Here is a 21,962-nt window from a genome sequence, read left to right as displayed (position 1 = left end):
AAATTTAAAACTCCTGTAAAAAATAAAGTCTATTAAAAAAATAATATCAATCCTTAAAAATAGTCTCTTGGGTGACTGGCAGGATGATGGGGCTGCTAAGACAGGGAACGTAAGCCAAAGAGTCTATTTGTGGTGGGAGGTGAAGAAGGGAAGATGGTGAGTTTGTCTTGGAGATATTGCCTTTCAGAAGCATGGGAAGTCCAGGAAATATCCAGTAGGCAGCTGAAGAGCTCGATTTGGAGTCTGGGGGCTGGGGGAGGAAGACCTGGGTTGGAGACACACACTTGGGAGTCATCATACACATAGGTGGTAGTTGAAGCATTTGATGTCCTAAACACCATTTTGGAGATCAGCAGCCAGCGACTCTGTTATTACTGTGTGATGGATGAGCTGAGGAGGCAGGGGGAGAGCCAGTTTGATTATAACTGCACAGCAGCTGGAGCCTTTCATCCTCGGGGGATAGCCAAGTCATCCTGTGAGCACAGACGCTGTGTTTTCCCTTATTCTGGAAGGCATTTCCCCAGACAAACTCTGGATATGATAATTACGCTGGTTAGTAAGTTGATTTAGCCTCAACTGCATACACAGGGATCCCACAACAAAATACTTCATGTCATTCAATATATTGGATTTTCTCTAAAACGAAATATTTTAATTCTTTCTTCCATAGTAGATGTAGGGTAATTACATTAGATGAAACTATTTTGATAAGCATCTTTCTTGAGGATGCAGCACCTCAGTGATTTTAAGACCTAAGTTAATTAGATATCTTAAGCTAACAAAAGCTTCCATTAAAAAAAAAAAAATCCTCAAAAGCTGCATCCCCCAGACTCTTGCTTTGCAGAGGAGTCAATGCTAAATACAGCTTTTATCCCCATCCAGCATCTTTTTATTGTTAATCATAGATGTCTGCTGCCTCTGAGATGAAGAAGGTACCCTACTCCCACACCCAAGGATGAAAAGCCCATCAACATGGTAAAATCCACGTTTTTCCATCGTTCTGGGTCTTAAATACACCAAGATATTAGTTTTTCTTGGTATTCAAGGAATATTAGTTTTTAGGAAAAGGACGTTTTTTGGAAATGTAAGGAGGATGGTCTTAGTGAGCAATGAACATGAAAAGATGTGCAGAAGTGGGGCAAAATGACCAGACTTCAGAATGTTCCTACTAATGGCTTTCTCAGAGAAGCAGAGACTACTGACAATAGACAAATACATTTTGAAAGAATTGCTTTATTATTTATAAATCCACTCCAAATCATGAGCACACACGCGCGCGTGCGCACGCATATACACACATTTCTTTGACTTCCAACCTGGATAACGTGAGGATAATTTCAACTCTCTTGAGTTCAGAGAAAGAAAAAGTTGGTAGCTGGAAAAGCTGCTGGGCAGCCTTGGCTCCTGGTAAAAGGCAAAGAGAGGGAACTATGGCTACAGAGAGCCCTTCGTTGAACTCCCGCTCTGCCTCTTATTGGTCTGTGATCATAGGTACACTGCCTAGGTCCTCTAACATTCAGGTTTCTCCTTTATGAAATCAGGATAAAGATATCAATCTCAATTTAAGAAGTACATGCTGAGTGTCTTCCAAGTATCAGACCCTGTGCTGGGGATATAGTGGTGAACAAGAACCCAATTGCTCCACTCCAAAGAAGGCGCATTTCAGAGGTCTGCTGTGAGGAGTATTCAGGGATATTGTATATTTATGTGGCTTGCACATGGATGCTGACCTACCAATACTGGTATCTTTCTCCCCTGCCCCATCAGGCTGGTGCCTTTAAACTTCCCAGAGATGAGCAATTGAACTTGAGCAAAAGGATATGCTAACAACAGGATATTTAACAGCATGAGGCCTAGGACTGAAGGGTATTATTTTACAGAGCTTCAGAATACTTTAATACCAAATGGGTTGAAAAAGCCAATGGACTTTGAGGCAATAAGAGCTCACCTGGTATCTTTGCCTTGTCTCTCACTAACTATATGACTATATGCAATTCGTTTCATCTCTTTGAAGCCAAATTCCTTCATTTGTAAAATGGAGACATGATTAATGACTGTTGTTGTTAGGTGCTGTCTAGTTGGTTCCAATTCACAGTGACCCTATGTGTAACACTGAAGGAAGCACTGCCCAGTCCTGAGCCATCCTCACAATCTTTGCTATGTTTGAACCCATTGTTGTACCCACTGTATCAGTCCATCTTGTTGAGGGTCTTCCTTTTTTTTGTTGACTCAGTACTTTATCAAGCATGATGCCCTTCTCCAGGGAATGGTCCTTTCTGATAACATGTCCAAAGTACATGAGATGAAGTCTCGCTATCCTAGCTTCTAAGGAGCATTCTGCTGTACTTCTTCCAAGACAGATTTATTTGTTCTTCCAGCAGTCCATCATATATTCAATAGTCTTCACCACACCAAAGTTCAAATGCATCAGTTCTTCTTCAGTCTTCCTTATTCATTGTCCAGCTTTTTCATACATATGAGGTGATTAAAAATATCATGGCTTGGGTCAGGTGCACCTTAGTAATCAAAGTGACATCTTTGCTTTTTAACACTTTAAACAGCGCTTTTGCAGCAGATTTACCCAGTGTAATAAGTCATTTGATTTCTTAACTGCTGCTTCCATGGGTGTTGATTGTGGATCCAAGTAAAATGATTGTCTTCAACAACTTCAACCTTTTCCCTGTTTATCATGTTGCGTATAGGTCTAGTTGTGAGGGTTTTTGATTTCTGTATGTAGAGCTGTAATCCATACTGAAGGCTGTAGTCTTTGATTTTCATCAGTAAGTACTTCAAGCCCTTTTCCCTTTCAGCAAGCAAGGTTGTGTCATCTACATAACACAGGTTGTTAGTGAGTCTTCCTCCAATCCTGATGCCCCGTTCTTCTTCATATAGTCCAGCTTTTCAGAGCATACAGGTTGAAAAGGTACGATGAAAAGATACCACACAGATGCATCTTTCCTGATCTTAAACCATGCAGTATCCTCTTGTTCTGTTTGAAAAACTGCTTCTTGGTATATGTACAGGTTCTGCATGAGCACAACCAAGGGCTCTGCAACTCCCATTCTTTGTAATGTAATGCCTTTGCACAGTCAATAAAACACAGGTAAACATCTTTCTGGTATTCTTTGCTATCAGCCAAGATCCATCTGACATCAGCAGTGATATCCCTTGTTCCATGTTCTCTTTTGTAACTGGCTTGAATTTCTGGCAATTCCCTGTTGATGGACTGCTGCAACCATTTTTGAATTATCTCCAGCAAAATTATACTTATGTGTGAAATTTGGATCTCTTCCAGTCAGTTGGCCAGGAAGCTGTCTTCCAAATTTATTGGCATAGATAAGTGAGCGGTTCCAGCGTTGCATTTGTTTGTTGAAATATCTCATTTGGTATTCTTTCAAAGCCTGGAGCCTTGTTTTTCCACAATATTTTCAGTGAGGCGTGGACTTCTTCCTTTAATACCATCAGTTCTTGATCATATGCTACCTCTTGAAATGGTTGAATGTCAACCAATTCTTTTTGGTTCAGAGACTCTGTGTATTCCTTCCATCTTCTTTTGATGCTTCTTGTATTGTTCAAGGTTTTATCCATAGAATTCTTCAATATCGTAACTCAAGGCTTGAATTTTTTCTTGAGTTCTATCAGCTTGAGAAGTGCCAAGCATGTTCTTTCCTTTTGGTTTCCTAACTCCAAGTCTTTGCCCATTTCATTATAATACTTTGTCTTCTCAAGCTGCCCTTTGAAATCTTCTGTTCAGCTGTTTTGTTTCATTTTTTCCATTTGCTTTAGCTACCCTTCATACATCATACATGAAGAAAGCATGAAGTATCACAGCAACATGCAAGTCACCAAGGGCGAGTGGTTTAAAGGGGAGGACATTTAAGCAGCACAATGTTACATTTTCTCAGAATCAGAAGCACCCCTCATCAGTTATCAACTAGCATCCCAATCTGCAGCCAATTTCTTTTGGCTTTTACAGCCCAGGATGAATTTCAGGATCACTTCAAGGACCATTGTGGAATTCAGAGAACTTTCATGATCTCCCCAAACTAGCATTTTAATCCTGTTATTCCTGGAGGTTTGAGTCAGTCTAAAGGTTGTCTTCATTTTTTCTCCTAAGAGTTCATGGAGTGCTCGTGGAAATAGACTCTTGCAAGCATCTCGAATGTTTTATAGCTTTTGAGATGAGCCTGCTGTAACTTCCCCGGGCTAGAATAAAATAGTAGAACTCACCAGAACTGAGTCATGTCTAACTACCATAATTTCATGAATTCATCGTACAGTGTCATGCTCTGTACCTTTGCACTTGCTTTCACTCTGTTTGGAGGAACTATTCCTCTCCTGTCTGCCTATTCATACTTTGAAACTTAGCTCAAGAATCCTTTTATGAAGACTTTCCTGATTCCCACCCTTCCTCCACTGTGCCAACAGACCTGGCTTCAAATCCCACAAATTGACCCTTAGTGAGTTCTCAAGAAATAATTATCTAAAAAAATGAAAGAAATAATTATTGTTTTCTCAGATTCTTGGAGGTGACCTGGTTTCTTCTCCAGCCTCTGACAATTAGACCAAGTGCAATACAGATCGTTGGAAATAAACTACGCAGTTGTGAAACCTTTGATTTGAAGCAAGATTCTAGATTGCACAAATGAGTTATGTAACTTTTTCATTGTGCAATGGGCAGGAGAACCTCTCAGTAAGCAAAGATTAGGAGGCTATTTCTGGTATGACAGCACCTCTGCCTCATTTCCAACAAGGCCATCACACTTCCCGGCCCCACATCATTCCCAGTCCAAAGCAGGCACTCAACACAGATATGCTGTTTCTGGGAGACAAGTAAACAAGCCCAGTGGGAAGAGGACCCTAGGAGTCCTTCCCCCTATCTTCTCTACCAGACTTAGTGACCCATTGGCAGAAACTCATCTTGGCTGCCCTGGAAACCATTTTCCCATCTTAAGATAGTAATCAGGGCACAGGAGGCAATCTCATTAATAATAAGACTGACTCTATTTAGAGGTAGGATGGGTGAAGGATGCCATCAAAACTCAACATAGTTATTATTATTTGATCATTATTATTACTAATCAAATGATTTGTTTATTTGTTCTGCTTTTTCATGGTGTGAAACCATGACTTAATATTCTTGGAAAACAATTCCTACTCGATATTTGTTCCTTTTATTGTTTCTATTTGGACATTCTTCTGCCAAAGATTTCTACCAGGGGAAAGAAAACAATGGAGAAAAATTAAAACGAAGGCCCCTACATAGAAACTCAGGCTAAAGGGGAATAATACAATCTCTTCACCCTGAGGCACGGAGTAGTTGGAGGGCCATGTTTCAATCCTTCTCAGTCTATCTCAATACCACCTTCCTCATAGGGCCTTCTCTTGCCCCCAATCAGAGGTGGCTTTTCCTCCTCCATACCTTGCTTTCCAAGGAGATTTATCATAGCTGTTTGTGTGTCTTAACACTCTTGATGCTGTTGTTGGGTGCCACTGAGCCAATTCTGACTCACAGTGACCGAATAGAACTGCCCAAAAGGATTTTCTTTGCTGTAATCTTCATGGAAGTAGATCGCCGGGACTTTCTCCCATGGAAATGGTGGGTGGGCTCAAACGGTCAACTTTTCGGTTAACAGCCAAGCACTTAACCTCTGTGCCACCAGGGCTCCTTTTAACACTCTTAGTAAATTTAAAAATCCTTAATTTTGGAGATGGTGGCCGTATGGTTTGGTGGCTAGAATACATGCTCTGGAGATGATAGTCAAACTTGGGTTCATATTGTTCTGCCATTGATTAGCTGTGTGACATTAGGTAAGTTACTCAACATTTTTGAATTGGTTTCATCATCTATGAAACAATGATACAACAACCTACTTTGCAAGTTTGTTGTGATGATAGAGTTAAGATAACGTGAATGAAAGGCTTGGCAGTATAGCTTAGTACTTGGGGATTAGACAACCTCCGCATTAATTAACTGGCAAGTCCTGTCAGGTTGTTTAACCTTTTAAGCCTCAGCTTCTCCTTCTGTAATATAGGACCAACAGTGCTTTACTCATAGGGTTTTTGTTGTTTATTTGTTTGTTTTTAATGTTCATAGCAGCTTTATTTGTGATAGCCAAAACTGGATACAATCTCAGTGTCCACCAATAGATGGACAAGCTGTGGCACATCCATACAATGGAACACCACCCAACGATAATAAAGAATGAATGACTGATACTGCAACAATGTTGATGAATCTCAAAATAATCACACTGAGTGATGGTGATGGTTTAGAGGGTATATTCATGCTGGAATTTATCAAATTATACTCTTTTGAGGTATAATTGAAATATAACAAGCATGTTTGTTATATTTCAATTATATCTCAAAAAAGCTGTTTTAAAAAAAATTTTTTTAAGGCATGAACTACTGAAACATACAACAATGTGGATGAATCTTTAAAACATTATGCTGAGCAAAAGAAGTCAGACTATATACTGTTTGATTGCATTTATATGAAGCTAGAAAAGACAAATCTAAACTCTTGTAACACAAGGCAGGTCAGTGGTTGCCTGGAACTGGGGATGGGGGATGAGGATGACTGGCAAGGGGTACAAGGGAACTTTTGGAGTGATGAGAAGTCCCAATGTCTTCATTGTGGTTGTGGTTACACAGGTGTATACATTTATCCAAACCCATCGAAACATGTATTCAAAATGGGTGTGTTTTATAAAGGGTAAATTATATTTCAATGATGTTGATTTTTAAAAAGTATTAGAGTATCTCTAATACTCTTTTACCTGTGACTATTGGAGGATGTGCTCTATAAAAAACAAGAGCTCAGTCAAAGAAAGAACAAGATATGGAATTTAAGATACAGGCAATTCAGTCCAGAGAGCAGATAAGAGAATTTCTGCAACGATGACAAAACGGAGTCCTAAGATAATATGTGTACAGTAAACCTAGAAAACAAAAAATTCCACATTGGGGCAGGATGACAAGGGGCTTCAGAAGAGAAGTTTCTAGGACAAAAAAATATTTCCTGTGTTTAAGCTGGAGAAAAATATAGAATGAAATTCTAACTCACAAAAAAAGACCAGACTTACTGGCCTAACAGAGACTAGAGAAATCCTGAGAGTATGGCCTCTGGACACATTTTTAGTTCAATAATGAAGTCACTCCTGAGGTTTACCTTTCATCCAAAGATAAGACAGGCCCATAAAACAAAAGGACACTAAAGGGGCATACCAGCCCAGGGGCAAGAATGAGAAGGCAGGAGCGGACAGGAAAGCTGGTAATAGGGAACAGAAAGTCGAGAAGGGAGAATGCTGACATGTTTTTGAGTTGGTAACCAATGTCACAAAACAATATGTATGCTAACTCTTTAATGAGAAGCTAGTTTGTTCTGTAAAACTTCATCAAAACTACAATAAAAAAAAAATCATTTGTGCCAGATTTGCCCAACACACACACATACACAAAAATGTGCTGTGCTTAATCTATAGGGTCACTATGAGTCAGCATCGACTTGACGGTACTGGGTTTGGTTTTTTTTTTTTTTTTTTAATCATGTGGATTGAATCATGTAGATTTCAAAGAGTGATTGGAGAAGACAAAGTAAAGTATTATAATGAAATGTACAAAGATCTGGAGTTAGAAAACAAAAAAGGAAGAAAACACCCGGCATTTCTCAAGCTAAAAAAAACTGAAGAAAAATTCAAGCCTTGAGCTGCAATATTGAAAGATTCTAAAATGGAAACCCTGGTGGTGTAGTGGTTAAATGCTACGGCTCCTAACCAAAAGGTCGGCAGTTCGAATCCGCCAGGCACTCCTTGGAAACTCTACAGGGCAGTTCTACTCTGTCCTATAGGGTCGCTATGAGTCAGAATTGACTCTACGGCAGTGGGTTTATGGGCAAAATGGGACCCTGGTGGTACAGGAGTTAAGCATTTGGCTGCTAACCAAAAGGTCAGCAGTTCAAATTCACCGGCTACTCCCTGGAAAACCTATGGGGTGGTTCTACTCTAGCCTATAGGGTCACCATGAGTCGGAGTCAACTCCACAGCAACGGGTATGTGCAAAATACCTCATAAGGTTTTGAGATTAAATAAGCTAAGAAATATAAAGAGTTTAGCACAGTTCTTGACATGAAGAAAAATGCTTCATTCATTCTTGTTTCCTTCCCTTCCACCTTGATCTTCTGAAGCATCCTTTGCAGTGCCTGGCAGAAAGGCAGTAGGTACTGTTGAGTTGAGATGATATTCTCTTGCCCAGATCATTACATGACAGCCCAGGCGTTCATTTCCCTTGTCCCAAAGTCTTATACTCTCAAGCATTTTTCTTTGAAATTAATTTCCATAGTGAAAAAAAAATTAGCTAAAATGTCTAAATGTAGCTAGTTTGGGAAGAGAAAGGAAATAAGGGTTATGACTGAATACACAGTAGAGAGAGAGAGCAAGAGTGAGAGGAAGAGAGATGAGGGTCGGGGAGTGACAAATGGGGGAAGAGACAGAGAACATCCCTGGCAGAGAATTGCTAGAGTAAACATGCCGAATCTCTATGTACAGAAACCATCTTTCTTAATTTTTGGAACAATCTGGGTTTCAGATATATATATATATATATATATATATATTTTTTTTTTTTTAATTATCAGTATGCTTCTCCTTCACTCACATGTCTGGAATTTTGGAGATGCAGTCACTGCTCCTAGGCTGGTTGGTTGTGGTGGAGGGAAGGAGGAGGTTGGCACATTCCTCACCTCACAGGGAAGCCTTGAATCCAGGAATCTGAGACCAGGGAAGACCCAACTTCACAAGCCCTGCTCAGAGGAAGCCCAGTTAGGCCCCTGCCAGCCCCACAAACTGGCGGCCACAACAGCCCAGAATGTGCCTCTCCAGAAAACAAGTGTGTCATTCTTGGTCAGAATTGTTCCTTCTCAGAGTCCTCAGGGGCCACAGGGCAGACCCTTCCGCAACTGGTCTGGCCACAGAGCCCAATCAAAGGCAGTTGCTGGGCTGTGGGCCATGCTGGGCTCTGCCAGCATCTCCCTCTGTTCCAGTGAGTCAAGCACAAAAGGCAGTCGGCAGAGCATCTTGCCCGGGGTCTCTGCTGCAATTAGAGCATGTAATTGGGAAATCCAAGATGATTCTATTTGGGAAAATTCTCTTTCACCAAAAACCAGTCAACTCTTAGAAACCATCTAGAAATCCCTGTCTTTAGCAATGCTTCCTTTGTCTCAAAACTGCCTTTGGGGGCTGAGGAAGAAAACATTATCTTCCTGTAGTTCTTTTACTTCTGGATGTGAATAGAAAGCAGCGACTGCCCTGGAAGGATTCCCAAGTCAGAGATATAACATTTTTACACAGGAGGTTTCATTGTATTAAAACTTTCTACCAAAAAGTGAGATAACTGCTTCAGCCCAGCCAAGGTGCCAGATGCCATTTTATTAAGAATCCCACAGAAGAACCCATCCACCTATCCATACATGATACCTCCAGAACTTCGGAAATTATACTTTAAAGCGCGGTTTTGTTTTCCAAGACTTGTTAGAATGGTAGACCATATTTCGGTTTACACTTTCACTTGTAAATCTACTGAGAAAATATGTAGACTTTGCTTTCCTCCCTCCCTCCCCTGCCCGCTGGATGTTCAGGAAATAGTGTATTTGTGGTTTCCTTATGTTAAGCAAAATTTCCCAACTTCTCTCTTCCCCCATCCCATCCTGGAATTGGGCTTTGCTTGGCAAACTTCTACTGAACACAAGGCCCTTATCCTATGGTATTGCCTCTCACATTTCTTGTCTGTCCTCTCCCCTGTAACAAAAATCCACCAGATTCTATTTATTCTTTTATTCTAGACTCCATCTAGTTTATTATCTCTTTTCTAAACCACTAAGGGATATCTTTAAATCACATTTTTCTTTGCTTTTCTTATTACTAAAGAGATTTCAAGTTATAATTTTTTCCTTCCACTTAATATAGTCTTAAAATCATCTACAAGAGAGGGAAGAGGAAATACCATTTTTGCACACATACACTTTGAGCTAGTATGTTCGTGAAATTTAGTGACATTACTTCTTACTACCCATGCATTTCAGCACAGTAGGCTTGTTGGCCATGTTTTTAGATCTAGTGGCCTGTCATTGGATACACTCTACCCGACAGGAAACCAGAACCACGCTTAAATTTCCTTTGAAGGTGCAACTTAAACCCAGGACAGTTGTACACAAATTGAGAACACCCGACTTTACCTGACACCTCGAATCCCTCTTCCTTATCACCGCAGTGAACAGATCTCTTCATACTGTGAAATTTCCTAACATCTCCTTGGTCCTTCCCTAAGACAAAATTTCAATCCAGACTCATTTCCTCTATACTCTTTCTTACCTTTTTTCTTGGTCATCTCCACCTGAACATCTCCCAAGCATAGGGTACCCCCAGTCCCACTTTACTGCTCTATAGGACCTGTGGGAAGGGAACTAGTGGGATTTGGAAGCTTCTCCTTCTTCCCTCCCAGTGAAGACCCTGCCCCATCTGGTGGCTGGTTGTGTGTCATTGATGACCACAGACAGGTCAGGGTGCTGTCAGGTAAAAGGTGTGGTCTGTGTTCCCTGTTATAAAAAAAAAAAAAAAAATTTGATTAATTTTCTTGGATTATTTCACTGACGTGTTATTTTAGATTTTTAGAAATTCCCATGCGATTGGGTATGTTTTCATAGCTTTTAATTTTTATCTGTGTTGAATTAAGGCCTAAGGGTAGGATATATATAATTTTAACTTATTTATTTCATCTCAGGCCTCTATGAGTTCTCTTTTTCTCCCTTTCTTCTCCTCTATCTCTTCTTTTAATGACTCCGTGGATTTTAAATGTAGTTTTCTCTGATGTCCATCAAATCTACAGAAACTTCTTCCCCTTCCTTCCTTGTTTCTTTCTTCCTTCTTTCTTTTCTTCGTTCGTTCATTCTTTTCTTCCTTCCTTCCTTTATTTTTTGTGTCCATGTCTTCATGTCTTTGATTCTTACATTTTTTCTTTCCCTATCTGGTCTGATATCTATAGATTTTGAGGTACTAATCTCAGCCACTCAGTCAAGTATTACTAGCTTAAAATCTTATTATTCTTTGGGTGGCCCTGAGTGCTGACTTACCCTCGCCATACTTCACTTTTCTCATTTGTAAAGAAGGGACAACCATGGCCCTCTTTCTGGGGTTGTGGTAACAATTACAAATCATGTTTTTAATGATTCATTACATTATTAACTTTTGAACTGACAGATACATTTCATATATAATTGTGTGTATATCAAATATTTTGTTTAAAAGAAAAGAAATTATGTTTGTGAGGTACTTGGCATGGTCCTCAAGAAATGGTAGCTACTGTTATAGTTATTATAAGTTCACGTCACCAGTCTATGAGAAGAAAGGTCTGCAACAAGCATTTATTGAGAAAGTACTCAATGCCCTGTGATAGGACGTTCAAAGATGCATATATAGCAACTTTCAACCCCAGGGAACTTATAATCTGTGGTAGCACATAAACACCACTAGCAAATCAAGGCATAGGCCCTGTCTGTACTTTAAAATAGTGCTTCCCAAACTCTTTCATGTCATGGCACTCAGAGGAAATAAGAATATTGGCACGCTATATTAGGCTAGGTTAGAGGGGATGTGGGGATATATACTTGGGGCTTGATAGAAAATGAATCACTATCTTTTCCTTATATTATAATTATGATGAAACGCAAAGTTTTAAGGCATATATTAAATATAAAATATGTATAAAACTTACAAATAAATGTGTTTAAGTTTTCCAATGAGAAATTGAGCTTGCTTCCATTAATATACCTTTTAAAAAATGTCAGTCTTTATGCTTAAACTGGCTGCAATCAATTCCTAACCATGATATTTTAATAATGGCCTCTTCATATTCTTGACATTAGACTGGAAACTTTTCACATAAAGACGATAACAATTTTAAAACATTTTTACAGCCGTTTAAGCATTTCTATAATTGGAATTATATTTGAAGACTCTAACACTCTTCCCTTTCTATAGGTAAGTATTGGATTGTTTATACTAACACAAATGGATTTTAAATCCAATTGAACTTCTTTATATCAAGATTTCAGAATAACGATGAAGCTCTACTTTGTGTAATGTACAGATGTTGTTAGAGCAGATGACTAGTAAGCCACTAAAGGGATTTGGGTATCCAGAAGACGTGAAATTAGAGACGAAGCTGCTTCTTGGAGCTGTACCCACCAGGATCCCCCAGTAGACTCCCCAGGCCTGCCCCACCCTGACCAACCATACTTTAGATTATGCCCCAAGGGCCTTGAATATCTGGAACAGGAGCTCCTCCAGGAGCTCTGTATGACCTTATCCACAGGACAGTGAAATTACAGGTCCTGGACTGGGGACTGAGCATAACCCACAGTTCCATGTGCTCTCACACTGCAAATGGCTCATTAAAGGCTACAGTGATTAAGGATTATTATGTTGTTGTTGGTAGTGGTGGTTGCCATCCAGTTGCTTCTGACTCATGGTGACCCCAATTGTTACAGAGCAGAAGTGATCCATGGGGTTTTGGGGGGGTCTGTAATCTTAATAGAAGCAGATTGCCAGGCCTCTTCTTCCATGGTACTGTTGAATGAGTTCAAACTGCCAACCTTTATGTTGATAGTCAAGCACAAACTGTTTACACCACCTAGGGCCCTGAGGGTGAGTATAGGGTCTTTGATTATGTATGTCTTTACCTGCAAAAATTTCTTAAAAGTTCGGACATTTGGGGTCAGATTATCCTTTGCTGTGGAGGGCTGGCACGTGTATTGTAGGATGGTTAGCAGCATTCCCAGCCTCTACCCACTAGATGCCAATAGCACCCATCCTACCAGCTATGACAACCAAAACTGTCTCTAGACATTACCAAACATAGCCAGTCCTGTTTGAAAGCCACTGTCCTACATATTAAGTGAGAAACTTGTAAGGCGTCTGCCCAGTGCATAGCATGGTGGTTATGACCTGAGTTCAGACCCTTCTCCTCCACTTGCAGGCTGGGTAGACAGAGAAAGGCCACTCAAATGCTCTGTGCATCATTTCTTTGGGAATGGGTATTGTCATCCCTATTAATGGGCCTACCTAACTGGACTATTGTAGAAGTCAAACAAGTTCTATGGTATAAAAATGCCAAGTCAGCTATAAAGAACTACCTATAGCTGCTTTGACACACTATTACTGTGTGGTGAGTGGTTTGATAATGAGGCTACATCGCTGAATTTAAATCTCTTCTACCATCCAAAGTGATTTGAGATATCTAAAGTGATTTGAGATATCTAAGTGTTCAGTACCTTTTAGCTCCTATTGTTATTGTCTGCATTTTATAGATGACGAAGCTGAGGTTCAGAGAGGTAAAGGAACTCACTTATATCACACAACATGATGCACGGAGCCAGGATCTAATTCAGACAGCACAGCTTCAGTGTTGGTGCTGTCTGTGTTCCCTATATTAGTGCGCTTTCCAATTAACACAACAGCCATTATCAGACATGAAACCATCCCTTCTGTTACCAAAGGGAATTTCCATTCATAAAATAGACCTCTGCCTTATGGTGAGGGTTACAAAAAGCACCACCAGAGAACTTGGGGTAAGAAAATATACTTTTCCCTTGCTCTCAACTCATAGACGAGATATCTCCTTAGGAATTGCTTGAAGGAAGTTGAAAATGAAAGGGCAGGGACAATCCCACCTCTCTGTATGAATCACTCACTTGAAGGGTTGAATTGTGCCTTCCACATCTGGGCTTTTTTATTTTTAACTTTGCCAGCCTTGGTTATTCTGGCTTCCTAGGGGAAACCCCGCTGGGGCCTATGGCCTCACTTGAAGTCCTGGCTATTATTGTGAGCATCGAGTGGGGCAGAAAGGACACATGTCCCCTTAGCTGGCTTCCCTTAGGGCTAGTTCCTGATCTGCAGGGTTCCAAGGTCTGAGCATGACAGTAATTCCCAAACACTACCCCTTCCCTAAACACACTCAGTTCAGTTGCCCTCTAGAGGAAACTTCTTCCTCTGGGTCTTGCCTGGCCTTGCAAATGGTGCTGAGCCTTCTCTAGCTCCCCATTTGTGGCCACGTGATCATCAGAAGGGCAGCCTACCCAGGGCACAGGGTTACATCCATCCCCGCAGCTCTTCTGTCTTAAGTGCCCCCTTTGGACACAGGGTTCCAGGATTCCAGGTAGCTGAGGATGGGAGTGGCACATGAAGACAGGAAGAACAGCTGCAGCCCTTTCTAAAAAAGACCAAGCCATATGGACCAAGGTTGGGTTAGCTTGGGCATACTGCCCTCTGGGAAGATGCCTGGCAAAGTCCTGAGTGTGTGTTGGGGATGCGGGAGAGCACGACCTTTGGAGTCAGGCGTACCTCATTTTGGAATCCCAATTCTGCCATGAATGAGCTCTCTGATCTTATGTTAATGCTGAAAGTTAGGAAGAATTAGATTTTTTTTTTTCCAGATGATGAACCATGTTCAGAAAGGTAGCTTATTTAACTTCTCCAAAGCTCTGTCCAATCAGGCTAATACTATCTGACTCATGTGAGGTAAGAGCGTGCAAGTGTAACATAATACTCAGCATATGACTGGTCAATATGTGCTATTTCATGTCCTTCCTTCAATAACTCTTTGTTGAGCACCTACTAGGTGCCACTATCCTGGGCACAGCCCCTAAATGGCCATCACTCTGCGTGTTATAATGAAACAAGTATGGAATGTGCAGTCAAGACCTGATTCTTACCATCATGTGACCCTGGGAAAGTCATTTCCCCCCTATGAGTCCACATGTTCTCATGGGTAATGTGGGAAGAATATTTATAGGATTATTGTGGTGACTAAATGAGATCATACACCTAGCACAGCACCTGGCATTTTGAATGAGTTCAATACATTTATTCTTTGCTTCTCTCTTTCTTCCTGTCTCCAACAATTGTATGTGCTTAGTACACATGGATCACTCATTTAGTACTAGAACCTCTTCAGAGATGGAGAACTTCTGAAACTTGCTCACTGTTGTACAACCAGTATTATTGTTGCCCCTCACATCAGCTGAGTGAACACCGGCATGACTGGGTGCCCCTCACACTAGTGCTATTAATACTAGTACTGTTGCGAAGGCCCCTCACACCAGCTGATACAGGTCACAATTTCCATCCTCTGTCTCAGTGGCACGCAACTCTGGCCATTAGAATAACCCAGGGAACTTTAAAAAAAGGTCAATGCCCAGGTCCCACTGCACAAGTTTCTAATGAACAGTCAGGAATGAAAAACATTGGCTCTTTTCCAGTGGCTCAGTTTTCATTTGAGGAGGCTAAAGCTCAGAGAGGTTAAGTGACTAGTTCAAGAGTAGTCTGCTAATACGGAGCCTGTCTGGGAATGTACGCCGAGTATCCCTGTTCCTAGCACAGCAATCTTTCCCTTATGCTTTGTTCTCTTACTGTCTTGGTCTCTCCTAACCACTTGATTGACTTGTCTGATTCAAAAAACATATGAGAATTGATGAGAGGTCCCCAGAGTTGGTCTCTACAGAGCAGGTTTCTCTCTGTTTGGCTCAGAACTTCATGGAGTATCTTTAATCCACAGACAACTACTGAGGCATCTGCCATCTCCCGGGCTCTGTGCTAGGCCTGGTGATGGAGTGTGAGCAAGAACGAGTGCCTGCTCTCAAGGAGCTCATGGCTGGTAATAAAGGAGACAGACACGTAAGTAATTGGTCAGCTAAAATACCCTGTAATAAATATCAGGATGGGCACGAGCTAGGATTGCTCTGGGAGCACAGAAGATGTACCTGACTCTGGAGGGAGGGGTTGGGAGGCATCAGAGAAGGCTCCACTGGGGATGCAACACTTCAGCTGAGTTTTGGAGAACACAGAGGAGTTTGTTGAGTAAATTGGGAGAAAGGTAACGTAGGAAGCCACTAGGGGATGTGAAGGTGCAGATGTATGAGAGAGCATGGCCTGCTGAGCCTGGTTGGGTGAGGTGGGGGGTTGGAGTCTACCTGGTGAAGGGAGAGATGAGGCTGTGAGATAGTCCGGGGCCAGGTTATACAAACCCTTGCAAGTGTCCACCTAAATAACTGGCCTTTACACTGTTGAGCCTGGGTGCAGAGGGGCCAAGGAAAGGCTTTAAGCAGGGGAGTGAACACCTCTGATGGTCATATGGAGGCTGGGTTAGAGGGAAAGACCAAAGGCAGGGAGACCATTGAGGGGCTGCTGTAGTAGTCCTAGAGAGAGATGCTGAGCTTCTGAACTTGTGCAGAGGCCCAGGAGATCAAGAGGAGTATGTAGGTTGGAGGAAGAATACTTTTTTAGGCACTATGACTGATTAGGTGAAGATAGAAGTAGGAGAAATTAAGAAAGAATTCAGGTTTCTGGCTTGGACAACTGGGTAGATGATACCAAGTGCTAGAGAAGAATTTTTTTCTTGCCCCTTTACAAAGAAGAGAGAAATAATGGTGCTGTATATCCCAGCCCTCTTCCTGTTCTGATTGGTCTGAGATTCTTTGTCGATTTCAGTAGGAGTCTTGCAGGCATGCTTGTTTGTATTCATTCATTGACTCTTTTCCAATGGCTCTTTTTTTTTTTTTTCTTTCATTAGAAGAATCTAAAGCTCAGAAAGGTCAAGTGGCTTGCTCTCTCCTTGGGGGGTGAGGGGAGGTAGTGGAAGAGGAGCCTCAATAGTCAGGTTAGGGCTAAGGTATAAATTAATAGTGAAGACTTTTTTCTGATACAAGCATGAAAAACTAGGTTTTTGAGGACCCACTCTGCATGGGGCCCTAAGCTAGAGACTGGGAGTGTCAGCTGAACCGAGTGCACCACAGCTCTCAAGGATTTTGCCATTTTGTAGACCCAGAGCAAGCTTTCTCAGGAGATCAACCCTCAGGGTCTGGTCTCAGATCACGATCATCTTGCCTCTGGCTATGAAGGTCCTGAGAGAGCACCCCATCAGTCTCCTTTCTGAGACATGCTTGGATCTAATCCCTTAGGAAGGGGATAGCCTGCTCTTATGACTCGTAAGTGGCTTGTTAGGATGAATCATGTTCTAATTTTCTAAGAGGGTTTACTTTTGGGGAAGAGTATTCCCTTTGATCTCATGGCTTAAAGTGTTTAGGTTTTGTCCAGTTAATCACGTAGCTGGTGTCAGGCTTTGCCAGACTCTATTTCTTTGGAGTTGTATGGCATTCAACGAGTTTAGGCACTAGCCCTGTAGCCAGCATTATTCCACTTCAATAGTAACCAGAGCTTGAACTTTCTCCAGCTCTTTGATGATAAATGGTCAATCAGCCTAGAGGTCAAAGCAAAAGTGGGGCATTCTAAAATGGCCCTTAGATTTAAGGGGTGAATTAAGGGGTGGACCTTTGAAAAGGTCATCCTCTCCTCTTCTCTCTTGGACCATTCCCATGTGGTTAAAAGTACAGTCCTGATGGGTTTTATTTTGCCTTAGTTTTTTCCAGTGCACAAAGCACTTTCATCCCACTATTGCTTTAACTCCTCAATTCATCTCTAAGAGGTAGACATGATGAGGCAGATGGGAATATTCTAACACTGATTAAAGGACTTACCCTGTATCTCATGGGGTAGAAGTTGCAAGAAGAGTTAACTAACATTTATTGAGTACTTGCTATGTGACATGTGCTTGATATAATACCTCATTTAATCCTCAAATCAACCCTGTGGAGTAGATATTATAGTACCTGTTGAAAAGATGAGGAAACTGAGTCACAGAGAGGCTGAAACAGCTATTCCAAAGTCCTCCAGCTCATCAGTGCTAAGCCAACACTGGTTCCTAGTCTTCTGATAACTAGCTCAGTGCTTTTATCTATTATGCTACATTTTAACTCCTCAAGCCTGACTGTAATGGGGCTAATAGCATTTCTGCTTGGTTGAATTTTGGGTAAGAGGAACTACAAATGGAAAAGTGAGTTAACTCTTCTGTTTATAGATAGATTTGAAAATCTGCTTTTCTTTATATATAAAATGACACAAGGCACAGACACATGAACCAGCTGCCCCAAGTGCTTCTGTCAGAAGTCTGAACATTCCAACAATCAGCCATGCTAACCCGAGCCGAGATTCCCAAAGCTTAATTGCATCACTCAAGACCACAAGCCAGGGTAGCAGCCAGTAAATGGAGATGGCCACGTCTTCTCAGCAGCTTGTTGCTCATTTTCCTCCTCTCGTTCGTGCTGCAGCCTGGTGAGGAGCTGGGCGCCTCATTGGCAAAGCCACCACAGTAACATTTCTGGGTCTGAGCAAACCCAGCTCAACTTCTTAGGCTGGCAGAAATTTTAATCCGAAGGAGCTGATAATATTTAACCCGTCTGACAGAACATGTGCGAAGTCAATTAAAAGAAAAAAGAAAGAAAGAAAGTAAAAAGAAAGACACAGATTCAAGGTAACTGAGCAGGAAGACATCCTTCTGAAAATTGAAAGAATGGGGCAAAGGCTTTCACTTCGGAACGCTCTGGCCTCCCTTCCTGACACTGTCTCTCAGGACCTCCAAGTATTTGCCCAGGGTCATTGGGTCTCAGCCCCAACTGACAGTGAAAGGGAAAGGAGTTAGGGCTACTGTGGACTAGGAGTGTATACCCTCTGTCTCATTTAATCTCCATCTAACTCCTCATTCAGTGTCTGTTGGAGCCCATTTTACAGTTGAAGAAACAGAAGCTGTGAGAGGTGCAGTAATTTGCCTGAGGTAACTGGCTGGGCTTGCATTTGAGCCTGAATCTGATTGGAAACTGAGCCTGTGATCTTTTCACCATTCCACACTGCCCCTTGGCATACACACAGCACTTTCTATGGCTTATCACACTTATCCTATTCTACTGTCTGTAATGGCTATTTACGAGGGTAAGTCAAAAAGTATCGCTACTAGCATTCCAGTTCATACATGCACAGGTTTATCCCAAACAAAACGTGTTTAAACATGTCTCTGTGATCAGTGGATGGCTTGACAAGTTCTCTCAGTAAAACACTTGTCTCAGTCTCGTTAGGGTGCCTTCAAAAACAAAAGGATACTTTCTGTGCCACGTAAAAATCAAAGATTTTGAGGTCAGGGCTAATATCAAGGTTTTAACAAAGCTCAAGGGGACATCTTTCCAAAGCATTGAAGCTTTGCAACAAGTTTATGTGAATGCTGCCGCACATAAAACAGTAGTTTTTAGATGGATCAAGTGCTTTAAGGAAGGTTCAGAAGACCTCAAAGATGAGCCAAGAGACTGCTCAGAAGGTTATGGTGACTGTTTTTTGGGATTCCAAAGGAATAATCTTGCTAGATTTTCTCAAAGGACACAGGACAATCACAGGGGCTTATTATGAAGAAGTTTTAAGAAAATTTAAAACTGTGTTAGCAAGAAAAAGGCCAGGAAATTTTGCGCTGAGGAATTTTTTTTTCCATCATGGCAATGTACCTGCTCATTCTTTGAGGGTAGCAAGGATTTTCCTATGAGAATTTCATTGGAAGACCTTAACGCATTCCTCCCACAGTCCTGATTAGACTCCTTTTTATTTTCTAAAATTCAAAGGACATTTAAAAAGAACATGGTTTGAGTCCCTCAAAAAAAAAAAAAAAGAAGGATGCCAACATTGCCATTTTGACATGGCATAAATTGAAGATTGCAGAGTTCTCCGGGGAAGGGTTAGACAGATGGAAACCATGCCTTTAGAAATGTATAGACCTAGATACAGGATATGTCAAGAAACTATAGCTTCATATTTTGATATTTTTGTTTAATAAAGGTTTCTATGATTTTGTAGCAATACTTTTTGACTTACCCTTGTATCCAAACCTTTTCTCTTCAGTAAATGAGCAGTTTAATGGCTCATTTATTTACTCTCTTGCTTAATCCTTCATTGCTCATCAGACCAAGCAAGGGGCCTTGCAAATACTAGGTACACAATAATTGCTCATTTTTACTGAATTCAGCAATTAGGCGTGCATTTATCCCATGATGGTTCTGGCCAAAGGCCAAAGCCCATTGGTTATGGGTGGCATTCCTTTTACCCTAATCTGGCTGACTCTCCACACTCCAATTAGATTTCTTGTCTTTCCTCATGGATGGTGGGAGCACCATTCAAGCAGTGAATTTTTCTATCCCAACAAAGCTCTAATCAGAATTGAGAAGGGAAGCTATGTTATCTGGGGCAGTTTACATTGGCAAGTAGCGCTTTGGACTCTACAAATTCCCAAATCTATCTTGCAGGATCTGTTTTCAATCTTTAGGCATCATAGGCATCTCCCGGGGCTGAGAAGAATGCTGTCATTTCGGGAGAGAGGACAGCCAAGAGCCAACTTGGCAAAGTCCAGAGGCATGTGAATTTGGAGCGACAACCTAAGGAACATGGTTTTACTAGAAGCATGCTTTTATTTCTCCTACAATCACATGCTGACTGTCTGTTTGCATGGGGAGACCTAGAGTGTAATGAGGGTTGTCAGAATTGGTAATTGAGGGGATCTGCTTTTCCCCATAGCTTCCCTGTCCTCCAGATGACAACTATGAAATATCACTTGGGTGGTTGGGGACTTTGTCAAGTCGGCGTTACAGGCCCCATTACTAACCCATTTCTCCGAGTCGATTCTGACTCATATCAAACCTATAGGATGGCTTAGAACTGCCCCATAGGATTTCAAAGGAGTGCCTGGTGGATTTGAACTACTGATCTTTTGGTTAGCAACCATAGCTCTCACAGGCAGCCAGAGCAAATACAGGCATAATTTGCTTTATGCCATGGGATGCAATTCTGACAAGATTCATTTAAGAAAATACTAACAAATCTTGGGCTGTGTTGGGCATGTGCTAGGTGACAAGGTTTCAAAGATGAATAAGACATCTTCTTGAGGAGCTTGTTGTCCAATGGAGGAGACAGACACAAAAAGAATTACTTTCTGGTAGAAATATCGCATGTGTCAAAATGAACATCTCTGGACATGGGTTGGAGAGTGGAGAGAAGGTAACTTCACAGAGAATGCCTGGAAAGGCTAAACAGAAATTCGTTAAATGAGCAGAGACAAAGAGCATTCTAGGAAAATGTTGTTGCTAGGTGCTGCCCCGCAACCTGACTCATAGCAAGCCCCTGTGACAGGGTAGAACTGCCCAATAGGGTTTTCTTGGCTATAATCTTTATGAAAGCAGATCACCAGCTTTTTATTTAGCAGAGCCACTGCGTGGATTTGAACCACCAACCTTTTGGTTAGCAGCCAAGCACTTAACCAATGAACCATCAGGCTTTTCTAGGAAGATACCAAAACCAAAGCCTATTGCCCTCGAGTCGATCCTAACTCATAGCGGCCCTACAGAGGCACACGAAAAGAACGGAGTGTTTGGGTAATTAGTACAATGCAGTGTGGCCTGGGCCAAGGTTGTGTTTGTGGGTGTGGCGGAGAAGCAGGAGATGTCACTGGAGAATTCAGTGGAGGTCAGGTCTCACACAGCCTCATATTCCACATCAAGAAGCCCAGGCACTCCCTTGTGGCAACAACGTGGGAATGACCCGGTCAGATGTGCGTAGTGTTTAACAATCACCCTGGCTGTACTGTGGCAGGTGGAGGAGGCCAAGATCCAGGAGGCAAAGAGACCAGAGATGGGACAGATACGGTGGTGCAGGCAGGAGGTGATGAGGGGTTGACCCAGGACAGGACGGTGGGACTGAAGAGAAGGGAAGGACTAGGAGATAGTTAAGACATATGCTTCGAAGATTGCTGCTATGTTATCCTGTAAGGAAATCTTCATTTTTTACCAAGAACTTTCCAAGGTTCTTGGGAATTTCCAAGCACATTCTCTTAAGGGACAATTCTTTGGTAAAGAGGTGCAGATTTTCAGAACGGAATGGATTCTCATATGCGTACAAGGGCTTATTAAAAGGGCTCCTTCATGCATGCTATCTTATTTGTCATTATGAGCATTCCCACAGGCACACATTATTATCATTTAAAATTAC

This window comes from Loxodonta africana, chromosome 9, assembly GCF_030014295.1.
Source record: "Loxodonta africana isolate mLoxAfr1 chromosome 9, mLoxAfr1.hap2, whole genome shotgun sequence".
Taxonomy (NCBI): Eukaryota; Metazoa; Chordata; class Mammalia; order Proboscidea; family Elephantidae; genus Loxodonta; species Loxodonta africana.
Note: the sequence above shows the minus strand (reverse complement) of the source record.